The sequence below is a fragment of the Chionomys nivalis genome, chromosome 17, assembly GCF_950005125.1.
Source record: "Chionomys nivalis chromosome 17, mChiNiv1.1, whole genome shotgun sequence".
Lineage (NCBI taxonomy): Eukaryota > Metazoa > Chordata > Mammalia > Rodentia > Cricetidae > Chionomys > Chionomys nivalis.
In genome coordinates this window covers 37,112,355-37,127,059 of record NC_080102.1, presented here as the reverse complement: position 1 = coordinate 37,127,059, position 14,705 = coordinate 37,112,355, and the positions used below count along the sequence as shown (strand labels likewise).

The window sequence follows — 14,705 nt, the reverse complement described above, 5'->3', positions numbered from 1 at the left end:
AAGGCTGCAGACCTTCTTGTACCCCCTTGTTGCCCATGTTGCTCTGAGTTTCTGAGGAACCAGCAGGCAGCCCCTGGATGTCTCCCTAGCCCCTAAGGTATATAGCTCACCCGTGTCTTGAAGACTTCCTCCAGGGACCCCCAGCCTCTGGATGCTGCCCTTCTGCTCGGTGGGGTCCCAGCTCCCCCTCCTCAGATGTTCCTCAAGGCTCTGCCTACTTTTGTGTTCTTCCAGTCTGAGACTGTGTCTTCCTTTTAACTCAGGCTGCTGGGTAATCCCACAAGCTACCCAGGTCAGACCCCTGGGACAGTGGCTCCTCCTTCAGAGCCGGCAAGTGGAACTGCAAGAGGCCTAGCTTTGAGAACCATCTGTCAGTGGACTCTTGCAAAATCCAAGTCTCTCTCTGGGGGCGGAGTGAGACACACTGCACAGGTCCTCAGTCTCCCTGCCCTGGCTTGGGGTGGGCTGATGGGAACCATCCCTGTGTTCCAGATCCAGGGTTCTATGTTAGCAAATTCTCTGAGGATATGTGAGCCTGGGCTCAGTGGGAAAAGGCTCTCCTCTTGCCACCTGCTACTCAAACATGAGCCAACCTCCCTACCGCTACATCCCCACTCAACTGAGTCCTGCCACCAGTTTTGCAACTGGATCCTACAGCTGCTGGACAGCTGTGGAGAATCTCCCCTCACTATTCCACCTAGGGATGAAATGCTCTCTCTGAGCGGCAGGGTCTGGCTTCTAAGAGCCTCGGGCTCTATCTCATACGTCCTGTATTGGCCTCTTACATTTCATCGCTCACGCTGCAAGGCCTTTGGCTAGAACAACCTGTCCCCGACTCGTCAGTGCTGCCTGTACCCGTAGCTTTTCACCTCCCTTTCAAGAACTCTTCTTGCCGGGCGGTGGTGGCGCACGCCTTTAATCCCAGCACTTGGGAGGCAGAGGCAGGCAGATCTCTGTGAGTTCGAGACCAGCCTGGTCTACAGAGCTAGCTCCAGGACAGGCTCCAAAACCACAGAAAAACCCTGTCTCGAAAAACCAAAAAAAAAAGAAAAAGAAAAGAAAAAAAAAGAAAAAGAACTCTTCTTCCCCACCCAGCACCTAATGCTGCTACTATGGAGTTGAACCAAGGCCCTTGCAAAGCTATCCTTAGCCCTCTTTTGACTTTTTGTTTTATGTAAAGTCTCAAAAAGTTTGCCCAGGCTGGCCTTGAATTTGCAACCCTCTTTGTCTCTTAAGTACCTGGAAATTCAGTCCTGCGCCCTTAGGCATGTCTTTTTTTTTTTTTTTTTTTTGAGACAGGATTTTTCTATGTAGCCTTGGCTGTCCTGAAACTCACTCTATAGACCAGGCTAGCCCCAAACTCAGAGATCCACCAGCCTCTGTCTCCTGAGTGCCGAGATTAAATGCGTGCGCCACCACCACCTAGTGACATTTTTAAGATTTATTTATGTGAGTGTTTTGCCTGCATGTAAGTATGCAGATGGTTTTTAACCACCATGTGGATGCTGGGAACTAAACCCAGGTCTTCTGCAAGAACAGTAAGTGTTCTTAACTGCTGAGCTATCTATCTCTCCAGCCCCAACCACATGTTGTGGGCTTCTCTGTCCTTTAGAAGACAGTCTGTGCCTGGTGGTGGTGGCACATGCCTTTAGTCCCAGTCCTCAGGAGGCAGAGGCAGGAGGATATCTGTGAGTTCAAGGCCAGCCTGGTCTACACAGAGAGTTCCAGGACAGCTAAGGCTACACAGAGAAACCCTGTCTTGTAAAACAAAAACAAAACAAAAAAGACAACCTGCTTTATTTTCTTCACACTTTTAAGACAGGCTGATTGTTTTCCATGTCCTTGAACATAAGCTGCAAGAGAGAAACCCTGGGGCTGGAGAGGTGGCTCAGCAGTTAAGAGTGCACCCAGCTCTCCTAGAAGAACTGAGCTAGGCTCCCAGCAACCATGCGGGGCAGCACACTCCAGTTCCAGGAGATCCGAAGCCTCTGGCCTTCAAGGTCACCACCTGTGCTTATGCACATATAGCACACACATATGCACACATACTTAAAAATAATAAAAGTTTCAAGAGGCAACTCCCCCACCCCATGCATGCTCACAAATGCCCCCACAATGAGAGTCTGTGTGAGACCTGGACAGTGAAGATGGAAGACACGCCCACCAGGGCCAATCTGCCTTTCACTCTTCCCTCAGGGACTGCCCTACTGAACCAGAGGTGGGCAAACCTCAACTACCCAGCGGCTGTGGGTCTTCTTCAGGGCATCAATTCCTAGAGGGGCCACGAATACTCAACGTAAGAAACTCTAAAATCTCAGCTGGGTGGTGGCGGCACACGACTTTAATCCCAGGACTCAGGAGGCAGAAGCAGATGGATCTCTGAGTTATGGGCCAGCCTGATCTACAGGGTGAATTCCAGGACAGCCAGGGCTACACAGAGAAACCCTGTCTTTTTTTTTTTTTTTTTTTTTTTTTTTTAGATTTATTTATTTATTAAGCATACAATGTACTGTTGGCAAGGAAGGCACCAGGTCTCATTACAGATGGCTGTGAGCCACCATGTGGTTGCTGGGAATTGAACTCAGGTCCCCTGGAAGAGCAGCCAGTGCTCTTACCCTCTGAGCCATCTCTCCAGCCCCATGGAACTAGCTCTTCTAGACCAGGCTGGCCTCAAACTCACAGAGATCCGCCTTGCCTCTGCCTCCCGAGTGCTGGGATTAAAGGCATGCACCACCACCGCCCGGCCGAAACCCTGTCTTGAAAAAACAAACAAAAAAAAAAAAAGAAGAAGAAACTCTAAAATCTTCCACAGAGCCCAAAGACCCCTTACCGGGCCCTCAGCTCAACCCCGCCTCTAAGGAGGTCCCTTCCCTTCCCCTCCCCTCCCCTCTGAGCTTCTCTAACAGCCATTCAGAACCTTGTCCCTTGTTTGTTAAGTCTCCAAACACATGCTCTTCCAGCTCTGGGAAGTGGGAGTCCCTTCCCAGGGGCGCACAACCACTTATTATCCAGGGCTGGAGTGAAGATGATGACCCCTCTTCCTCAGCTCCGTGTGACTCGTGTCCTGGTCATGTTGCATGCCTGTCCACAAACACTTCCTGATGCTCTTTAAGGGACCTGAGAGACTTCACCCAGACTTCAAGATCAACTACAGGGCTTGTCGAGAAAGAACATTACAGACATGAGCTGCCCTCTTGCTCTGTCCCCAGGGTATTCAAAAACACCCACAGTACCACCAGGCTAATGTCGCCACTGAGCTACCCCCCCCCCCCAGTGCCCAGACTAGTCCTCAAAGACCCTCTCCTCAGGCCCCTGAGTATCTAAACAGCAGGTATACCATCATTCCCAGCCATGTTTGCCATGTTTGCTTTTTGTTTTTTTCTCGAGATAGGGTTTCTCTACAGGACAGCTAGAGCTGTCCTGGAACTCACTCTGTAGATTGGATCGGGCTGGCCTTGAACTCACAGAGATCCACAGGATTTTTCTATGTAGCCTTGGCTGTCCCGAAACTCACTCCATAGACCAGGCTTGCCCCAAACTCAGAGATCCACCGGCCTCTGCCTCCAGAGTGCTGGAATTAAAGGCATGTACCACCACCGCCGGGGCCGGCACTTTTCTTTTCTTTTTTTAAAGATTTATTTATTTATTTATTGTGTATACAGTGTTCTATCTGCATGTATACCTGCAGGCCATATTTCACTACAGATATGGTTACTGGGAATTGAACTCAGAACCTCTGGAAGAACAATCAGTGCTCTTAACCTCTGAGCCATCTCTCCAGCCCGGCACTTTTGTTCTTAAGCTTAAGCAAAACACTGCCCAAATACAGCTCCGACATGTTCCCACAGTCAGTTGCCCCCTAAAACTTTATCTACCAAGAATCTGGGGAGTTGGCAGTGTAGTGGGATGGAGCTGGTGAGGCATGGAGGAAGGCAGGATTGGAGTGGTGGAGGAGGGTCTGGGGGACTAACCCCAGGGAGCACACTCTACTTCAGCCATTTCCCACTCTTGGGAAGTCAGCCAGCTGATGCCCGTGACCCACCCTCACCCTCTCCTAGGGTGCAGATGGTCCAACAGCCCCCGATTCTGAGGGGAACATCTTTGAACCTGTGTGAAGACAGGGTGGGGGAGCGCCAGAGTTAGCATGGATGGATGGACAATGTGCCTTGGGCATTTCTAATGTGCTTGGTTTAGCTCCATGGCGGTCCTGTGGGCAGAAGGCAACCCCCATTGTAAATAGGGAGAAAATCAAGGCTCAGAGAGCTGAGTTTATATTCAGGAATCTATGAAAGAACAATGTGCTTCTACAGACCCATCTTGGAGTCTGGTACATCTCTGCTTCCTTGATACTTGGCAGTGGGAACCTGCCCCTGCTATCTGAGGTCCCCACTGAAAAGTTCCCTTGCCCTTCTAGACACCACAAGTCCAACTCCCCAGGAATGCTGGTGTCCACTCAGGTAACTATGACCCTTGAGTTTGGTGGTGCACACCTTGAGACCCAACTCTCAGAAGGTAGAAGCAGGGATATCTCTGGGTCTCAAGCCAACCAGGGCTATGTAGTGAGACCCTGTCTTGAAAGAAAGGGAGGGAGGGAGAGAGGGAGGAAGGGAGGGAAGGAGGGAGGAAGAGAGGGAGGGAGGGAGGGAGGGAGACAGACCACAAGCAAGACAACATTAGGTGTGCCCATGGTTGAGCCTCTGCATCCAGTAAGAGCTAGTGATCAAAATAGAGAGAAAACGCAAAAAGAAAAACTACAGCTTGTGTTCTTATCCAGCTTCCAGTTTGGTCTTCCAGATGCTATGTACTTACAAGTGTATGCAGGTATGTTCACACGCATGTGCATTCAGGTGGAGGCGAAGGACTGACGTTGATGTCTTCCTCAATCGCCTTCCATATTATTATTATTATTATTATTGAGACTGGATCCTATGTAGCCTGGGCTATTCTCCCTAGGTAGACCAGGCTAGCCTTGAATTTCTGCCTTAATTTTTACATGGGGTCCGTCAGAGAACCTGCAGTTCTCCAGTTTGTCTTGACTGGCTGACCAGCAGCCCTAAGGCACCGGGAGCCCAGATGACCGCTGCTGCACCTGACTTTCTCACATAAGTGCTGGGGCTGAAACTGAGACCTCATTCAGCAACCAAGCCGTCTCCGCAGCCCCTGAGTGTTCTATTGTAATATTTATCATGTATTTGCTAACATGGCAGAATCTACATGCTATGAACATGTAAGTATAACAATACAAAACAAACGCTCAAAGTACTTTTACAGGGCTAGACGAGTGGGCCGCACGTGCCCACATGTTATGTGAGGACACGGGTTCTTTACTGGCTGCTCCACGGTCATGCTGGGAGGCTGATTTTAAAGAATACATCCTAACCTTAGTTTCCTGTCTCAGAAATGGCCTGGTGAGATGACTCAGTAGATAAAAGGCCTGACTGCTTGAGTCCCATCCCAGGAACCCACAGGGGAATGAGTGAAAATGCCATCTGAGCACCACGTGTATGCTGTGGCATGCACCCCGCTCACACACACAGTAAACAAACAAACAAACAAACAAACAAGTACATAAAATCTGAGCGCCACATGTATGCTGTGGCATGCACCCCGCTCACACACACAGTAAACAAACAAGTACATAAAATCTGAGCGCCACATGTATGCTGTGGCATGCACCCCACTCACACACACAGTAAACAAACAAACAAGCACTTAAATGTTTTTAAAATTATGGGACTAGCTGGGCAGTGGTGCACGCCATCAATCCCAGCACTTGGGAGGCAGGTAGGCAGATCTCCGAGTTGGGGGCCATGCTGGTCTACAAAGAGAGTTCCAGGACAGCCAGGGCTACACAGAGAAAACTTGTAGTGGGAAAAAAAGAAAAGAAAAAAAAATGGTGCATAAGAGATGGCTAAGTGGTCAAGAGAATTTGCTCTTGTAGAGTTCCAGAGTTTGGTTCCCAGCACCTACATCAGGCAGCTCATAACCACCTTAACTCCAGTTCTAGATCTGATGCCCTCTTCTGGCTTCTGCCAGTATCAGGCATGCAAGTGGTACACAAACACGCATGCAGACAAAACACTTACACATATAGAATTTAAAAAATCCTAATAGTAATTTTTTGTTTTTAGAGACAGGAGTTCTCTTCTATAAACAGCCCTGGCTGCCCTGGAACCCGCTTTGTAGACCAGACTGGCTTTAAACTCAAAGAGATCTACCTGCCTCTGCCTCCCTAAAGCTGAGATTAAAGGTATGTGCCACCACCGCGCACTGAAAAAACCTTTTTTAAAAATTGAAAACCCAAGCCGGGCGGTGGTGGCGCACGCCTTTAATCCCAGAACTTGGGAGGCAGAGGCAGGCGGATCTCTGAGTTCGAGGCCAGCCTGGTCTACAAGAGCTAGTTCCGGGACAAGCACCAAAGCTACAGAGAAACCCTGCCTCGAAAAACCAAAAAAAAAAAAAAAAAAAAAAATTGAAAACCCAGCCGGGCAGTAGTGGTACTTGCCTCTCTCTGTGAGTTCAAGGCCAGCCTGGTCTATAAAGCAAGTTCCAGGACAGGCTCCAAACCAAACCAAATAAAACAAAAACAAACCAAAAAAGCAAAAAGAAAACCTGACTGTTAGGCCAGACACACTTTGAGAAGAAAGAGCCAATCGGAATAGAAACAGGAACCTGCTGATACTAGAAGGGCTGGGATTGGATCCTGGCTCTATTCTGAACCAGTCCACTATTCTGTGCCTCAGTTTCCCCATCTGTAAGATGACAGTGTGCCTGTTTCATGGCATTGCACTGAGGGCTGGATGTACTCAGTGCTAAGGTACCTGCTTAGCAAACACAAGCCCCTGGGTTCAATTTCCAGTACAAAATTAAATTACAGACGAGATGGACTCACTTGGTGGGGTGCTTGCCGGGTATGCAGGGAAGCTCTGGGTTCAAATCCCATAAACTACATAAACCTGGCATGGTAGCACATGCCTGTACTCTAGCCCAAGAGGATCAGAAAACTCAATGTCAACCTCAGGTTTACAGCAGGCCCAAGGCGAGCCTGGACTACATCTCAAACAATAAGCCAGCTTGGTATTGCTGTAAAGGACACCAGGCAACGGCCAGGCATGAGACTGGCCAGGAGCGTCGGTGGGCTATTGCTGTTGTTTTGTTAGTCTTTGCGTCCAGAGACAAGAAGTGCAGCTAAGGCAACTCTCAAGCTCAAAATCTTCCTCCTGCCTCCACCTCAAAGGCTGCTGGCATTTCGGACATGAACCTTCAAGTCAGATCGGAGGCTTGGTTCTTGACCAGAGATCAGTGGAGAAGAAGTGAATGGGTCCCAGGCCCATGGCAAGGACTTGACTCTGAGTCCTGGGCCTCATCAGCATGCCAGATGTTAAAATCTGTGGCTATAAAATGGAACCTATGGTCTGAAAACGGGGAGGTCGCTGGCTTCACTCTCCATGACAGAGCAACCCTCCCTGTAGGTCCCCCAGGTGTAAGGGGCATCAGGCCAGGTTTGGGAAAGGGATGCCATATGGGCTTGTGAACCCCAACTGCAGACTGCTGAAGTTTAGAGGTTACCCCAGGACTAGGGTATGCTTCTCATCTGCTGGGAACAGAAGGAACAGAACACAGGAAAGCTCAGAGCCCCAGAGGGCAGCTACAGGGCTGGCATCCACCCGAGGGATGTGAAGCCCACTCTAATCCACATACCCACAACTCCCCCTGCGTCCACCTCCAGTTACTGTTGAAGATGGTTAGTGAGCTCAGAAGGTGAGAAGCAGGGTGGGGTGCATGACCACAAATTGACCGGGCCTCTCAAAGTAGAAGGCCCGGCTTCCTATGCATGGACAAGCAGCGAATGCGAGCTGTCAGGCCCACTTCACAGAGCAGGAAGTGGACACTTAGCAGAGACTCCTCTTTTCTCTAAGTAAGCCTTGGCTGGTCCCAGGGCAGTGATGACTCACCCTTGATCCACCCACCTCTTATTGAGCTCTGAGGTCCCCTGTGCACATTCCTCAGCAGCCTGTGTGGAGGTCAGAGGTCAGCGCTCTCCCCTCCTACCATGTAGATTCTGGGAGCCACACTCAGGTGTGCAGGTGGCCCAGAAGTCATTTACCTTCTGGGCCACCTCATTAGCACCCCCTCCCCATATGGAATTTTAATTATTTGTTTGTTTGTTTTTGTTTAATTATTTGTTTGTTTGTTTTTGGTTCTTCTAGACAGGGTTTCTCTGTGTAGTAGTGCTGACTGACCTGAAATCACTTTTTAAACCAGGCTGGAGCCGGGCGGTGGTGGCGCACGCCTTTAATCCCAGCACTCAGGAGGCAGAGACAGGCAGATCTCTGTGAGTTCGAGGCCAGCCTGGTCTACAAGAGCTAGTTCCAGGACAGGAACCAAAAGCTACGGAAAAACCCTGTCTCGAAAAAATCCAAAAAAAAAAAAAAGATTTATTTTTATTTTATATGTATTGGTGTTTTGCCTGCATATATATCTGTATGAGGGTGTCAGATACCCTAGCACTGGAGTTACAGACAGTTGTTAGCTGCCATTTGGGTACTGGGAATTGAACCCAGGTCCTTCGAAAGAGCAGCCAGTGTTCTTAACTGCTGAGCCATTCTCCAGCCCTGGGTGGGGGTGGGTGGGGTTTAAGATAGAATCTCAAGTAGCTCAGGTTGGGCTCAAACTTAACTGAAGCTGAGGATGACCTTGAATTTCTAACCCAGTTCTGTCTCCACAGCCTAGTGCTTGGATTAGAGGTGTGTGCTACTACACACAGTTGGCGTGGTGCTAGGGAACAAACCTAGGGTTACATTCAACTAGGCTGGCACTCAGCCAGCTTAGCCCCTTCCAGAATACCCCCTGGGTATTTTAAAGTCGAGGCTCACAAAACCCGCACCACAGCAGAGAATGACCTTGAACTTCTGATCCTCCTACCCCTACTTGCCTAGGGCTGGGACCACAAGCCTTTACCGTCCTGCCCTTGTGGATCTTGAACAAGACCTAGCCTCAGCTGCTCCCGAGTTGATCACAAAGCCCTCTTGCCTCCTCTACTTCCTTTCCTTCCACTCTGAACGTCTTCCTTAGCCTCACACCAAGTTAGCTATATGGCTGGTGCTCAGTGACCCTGCCTCCTGGGAACACTGGGTCCGCTCCACAGTACCAAACTGCACCCGTCCTTCCTGGAGCCTGCTCATTTGTTCCAGCCCCGAGAGCCCCTTCCCCATTCTGGTAGTCCTCCCTCTCCTCAGCACCTCCCTTGGTTCAGGCCCCAGACAAACAGCCCCAGTTCTGTTTGCATATATTAGTCCAACAAGCCTCGCACGCCTAGGAAGGTAGTTTGCTGTCTCAGTTCCTCAGGGCAGGAGGCTCTTTTCCAAGATCCCACTGTAGGGGAAGGGCTCCTGACCGCTGCACCCCAAAAGCAGTGTTCCACACCACCTCCATCTCCCTTCACTTCCTTCCTCTGGGGTTCAGAATGGCGCCCAGCCACTGCCCATCTCTCACTTGTAACACTATGCAGCCATTAAAAGGGGTAATCACACACATGGGAATGACTAATAGCGACACCAGAAGATGCTCCTACCATGTTCAGAGAAAAGCAAGACAGGGAAACTAAATGCAGTACGAGAAAACGACGCCAATATCCCTGAGTACAAAAAAAACAAAAGAGTACAGCGTGCGAGGACATACACCCAAATCCCACGGTGGTTTAGTTTGTGTCAGCAGCACCGAGGACTTCGTCCCTAGTTTTCTCTTTTTAACAAATGATCACTCAGTGCACACTTCTAAGGACAGCATCATATAAAGCAATAATAATGCATTTGTGAAGTATTAAAGACTGGCTCCTACTGCCTCAACTTCCCGAGCTTCAGATCCCCCAAGGCCTGCGTTCATTTTCAAGTCCAGGTAAGTAGGTCTATGAGACAGAGAAGGAGTTTGGGAGCACGGTACCTCCAGTCACCCGCACCCAGCTCTTCCCATGCTTTGCCATGCCGGGCCTCTGAGCGTCTCCGCTGGGGCTGGCTTACCTGACGCAGGGAGGTCAGCCTCCGCGGCTCCAAGACACGCACACCTGTCACTCCAGGTGAGGACTCCGCGAGCCCAGAGCCTGGGAGCAGGGAGTCGCAGGGGGCGGGACGTGACGTCACCTACAAGCCCCGCCCCTGACTTCCCGGTCCCGCCCCGGCTTCCCAGCCCTGGGGGTTCGTGGTTCTCATGCTTGTTGGGTGAGGTGCTGGACACTTCTGTCGACACTCACGCCCTGCGTGCCTGGGCTCCCGGCCATCTGCCCTGCCTCCTTCCCCACCCACTCTCTTGTTAATACAGAACCGTCACACTCCAGGTTGAAGCTAGCTGGGGTGAGGAGGAACCGGGACTGGGAGCAGGCATCTGATTTCCAAAATGTTTTCTTCTTTTTACCAACTCCCCATACCGCCCACCGACTGTTCCCCAGCTAAGGGATTCGGGATCGTAGAACCCTGTGGATTAGTAGGGTAAAGGTCTTTTGGTTGAGATCACCCGTACTGTCTGGAAATTTGCAAGCTACCCCCAAAGTTTTTTTTTTGTTTTTTTTTAAATGTTTGCCTTGGACTAGCAAGTCTGTTTTTGGAAATCTGTCCTAACAAAGTCATCTGGAATACTTGTATTGTGGGGTTCTTTATACTGGTTAAAAAACTGGAACTAATCTAAGTGACCAACCAAGTGGGGGCTTGCTGAGTAGCACACATACACAGTGGAGTATTACGCAAGCAGCAAAGGGTATGTTTACAAACAGCTTACAATAATATGAGGAAATGTTAGAATATTAAGAGAATGAAAAGCCGGATGCGGATACAGTCACAGTCGAAAACAAACAGTTTGTGCCCTGGGAAGAAAATGTTTGCTGTGCCCTCTATGGGTGGGGGCACGACGAGGCTTGTTGAGCCCTTTCTTCAACCGCTAATGGGCTCATTTCACTGGGTGGCCTTCCTTCTTGAGCTGAGGGCTTTGTAAACGCCAGTCAAGCCCCCTCCCACCAAGCCACCTTCCAGCCTTTACTTCCTAAAAAGTTCCCAATAGCTGGGCATACTTCTCAACAAACAGCCCTTGCACGGCCCAGAGAGGAAGAGTTACACTTCCTACTTTAGGAGGAAGAAATCAAGGTCTGAGTGGCCGATTCTCTGGTCACGTGACTGGAAAGGGTCAGAGAAGGGCTACTCTGTCCCAAGACCAACAAGGAATCTTTTTTTTTTTTTTTTTTTTTTTTTTCGGTTTTTCGAGACAGGGTTTCTCTGTAGCTTTGGAGCCTGTCCTGGAACTCCCTTTGTAGACCAGGCTGGCCTCGAACTCATGGAGATCCACCTGCCTCTGCCTCCCGAGTGCTGGGATTAAAGGCATGCGCCACCACCGCCCGGCCCAACAAGGAATCTTAAACTGACTTCTGGGAAGTCTCCAGACCAGCAAGGCCACTCAGGGACCTACCTTGTGTATACAGGGACAGCCCCAGCTCTCCTCCTTGAGGGGCCCTGGGGGCAGGTGTGGGCTGAAGTGCCAATAGGGAACTCTGCCCCCAGATCCTTTAATAGCCTTCATAGACTGGCTCCGTGTGGTAGTTAAGTTCAACATTTGGAGGGCTGAGGCAGGAGGATTGAGTTTGGGGTCATCCTATCTCAAAAAAAAAAAAAAGTGAAGAAAGGAAACAGATGCACTTCAGGGAATATTTTCCACAAGAAGCTGCTTCGCTAAAACCGGAACAGCCAGCAGCACGCCCCAGCATTTCATACTCCATGTTCACACTCCCCTGATCTCTCTTCAGTTGTACATGTACACGCACACCATACACACCACACACACCATACACACCACACACATGCCATACACACACACCTCATATACCACACACACCATATACACACCACATACACTTCATACACACCACATACACTGCACACACCGCACACACACCATACACACCACACACATGCCATACACACACCACACATACAACACACATTACACATACATGCCATACACACACATGGCACACACCATACACACCACACATGCCATATATACACACTACATACATATACATACCGTACACACCACACACACCACACACACCGCACACACCACACACACACCATATATGCCACACATGCCATACACACACACCACACACACCACATACACACACCATACATACCACACAAACACACACACACACACCACACAAACATACATATGCATACACCACCACCACCACCACCACTACAAAGTGCCCTTCGGAGCCGGGCGGTGGTGGCGCACGCCTTTAATCCCAGCACTTGGGAGGCAGAGGCAGGTGGATCTCTGTGAGTTTGAGGCCAGCCTGGTCTACAAGACCAGGACAGAAACCAAAAGCTACGGAGAAACCTTGTCTCGAAAAATTCAAAAAAAAAAAAAAAAAAAAAGTGCCCTTTGGGGCTGGAGAAATGGTTCAGCACTTTAAAAGCACTGGCCACTCTTGCACGGGACCCAGGTTTAATTCCCAGCAACCACATGATAGCTCACAATGTCTAGTTGTACCTCTTGTCCCAGGGGATCTGATACTTTCTTCTGACCTCCATGAGCCCTGCATGCATGTATGCAAACATTCATACAGGCAAAGCACCCAATCAGCTGAATAAAATAATTATAATAAATTTCAAATTTGAAAATAAATAAACAATATCCCTTCCTCCCTGATTCCCACCACCTTCTCCTTCCCATTCTTCTGCAGGAAGTTACCATGTTTTGCCAGAGATGACTTATGAAATCTATAGAAAGGTTGGGCATCACCCCAAACTCATCCCACATCTCCCCCTCACCCTGCCCACCCCCTACATAGTCACCAGCCCCAGTTCTTATTTTTCTTTTTTTTCCATGATATTTATTGAGCTCTACATTTTCTCTGCTCCCTTCCCTGCCTCTCCCCTCCCCCGTTCAGTCCTCCCCCAAGGACTCCTCCCCATGCTCCTAGTTTACTCAGGAGATCTTGTCTTTTCTACTTCCCATGTAGATTAGATCTATGTAAGTCTCTCTTAGTGTCCTCATCGTTGTCTAAGTTCTCTGGGATTGTGGTTTGTAGGCTGGCTTTCTTTGCTTTATGTTTAAAAACCACCTATGAGTGAGTACATGTGATAATTGTCTTTCTGTGTCTGGGTTACCTCACTCAAAATAATGTTTTCTAGCTCCATCCATTTGCCTGCAAAATTCAAGTTGTTATTTTTTTCTGCTGTGTAGTACTCCATTGTGTAAATGTACCACATTTTTTTTTTTATCCATTCTTTGATCGAGGGGCATTTAGGTTGTTTTCAGGTTCTGGCTTTGACAAACAAAGCTGCTATGAACATAGTTGAGCACATGTCCTTGTGGTATGATTCAGAATCCTTTGGATATATACCCAAAAGTGGTATTATTGGGTCTTGAGGAAGGTTGTTTCCTAATTTTCTGAGAAATCGCCACACTGACATCCAAAGGGATTGTACCAGCTTGCATTCCCACCAGCAATGCAGAAGTGTTCCCTTTTCCCCACAACCTCTCCAGCATAAATTATCATCAGTGTTTTTGATCTTGACCATTCTTACAGGTGTAAAATGGAATCTCAGAGTTGTTTTGATTTGCTTTTCTCTGATGACTAAGGAGTTGAACATTTCCTTAAGTGTCTTTCAGCCATTTTAGATTCCTCTGTTGAGAGTTCTCTGTTTAGGTCTGTACTCCATTTTTTAAATTGGATTATGTGTTTTTTTGATGTCCAATTTCTTGAATTCTTTGTAAATTTTGGAGATCAGACCTCTGTCTGATGTGGAGTTAGTGAAGATCTTTTCCCATTCTGTAGGCTGTCGTTTTGTCTTGTTGACCGTGTCCTTTGCTTTACAGAAGCTTTTCAGTTTTAGGAGGTCCCATTTATTAATTGTTTCTCTCAATGTCTGTGCTGCTGGGGTTCTATTTAGGAAGTGGTTCCCTGTGTCAATGCGTTCAAGTGTACTTCCCACTTTCTCTTCTATATGGTTCAGTGTGGCTGGCTTTATGTTGAGATCTTTGATCCATCTGGACTTGAGTTTTGTGCATGGTGATAGATATGGGTCTATTTTCATTTTTCTCCATGTTGATATCCAGTTATGTCAGCACCACTTGTTAAATATGCTTTCTTTTTTCCATTTGATATTTTTTGCTTCTTTATCAAATATCAGGTGTTCGAAGATGTATGGATTGATATCTGAGTCTTCTATTTGGTTCCATTGGTCCTCCTGTCTGTTCTTATGCCAGTACCAGGCTGTTTTCAGTATTTTAGCTCTGTAGTATAGTTTGAAGTCAGGGATTGTGATGCCTCCAGAAGTTCTTTTATTGTACAGGATTGTTTTGGCTATCCTGGGTTTTTTGCTTTTCCAAATGAAGTTGAGTATCATTCTTACGAGGTCTTTGAAGAATTTTGCTGAGATTTTGATGGGCAAATTTTCTTCTTCTTTTTTTTTTTTTTTTTTTTTTGTGACCAGCCATTGGCCACTATTCTTACTCATATCTATATTACATGGCTGACTTGCTTTTATTTTTTTCTAGGAATTCTTTACATATTAAAGAAAGCATAATTTTTCCCCATTTGTTTTCTTCTGGACTCATGCAGAGATTTTGATGGGTGCTTCCAGCTGGAGTTGCGGAGTTCTTTTGGGATAAGTGGCCCAGGGGTCTGGGCTTCAGGTTGAGGTTCTGGCCCA

At 48.3% G+C, this 14,705-nt stretch overlaps 1 protein-coding gene across 1 annotated transcript in view; it reads right to left on the bottom strand.

Annotated features, from left to right (window-relative positions):
• Positions 1 to 10,038, bottom strand: part of Csnk1e (casein kinase 1 epsilon) — a 38,833-nt gene extending 28,795 nt beyond the window's left edge. The window contains exon 1 of the mRNA XM_057791593.1: positions 10,020 to 10,038. The gene's annotated coding sequence lies outside the window, so the exon portion shown is untranslated. The remainder of the gene's footprint in view (positions 1 to 10,019) is intronic.
• Positions 10,039 to 14,705: the final 4,667 nt, after the last annotated feature.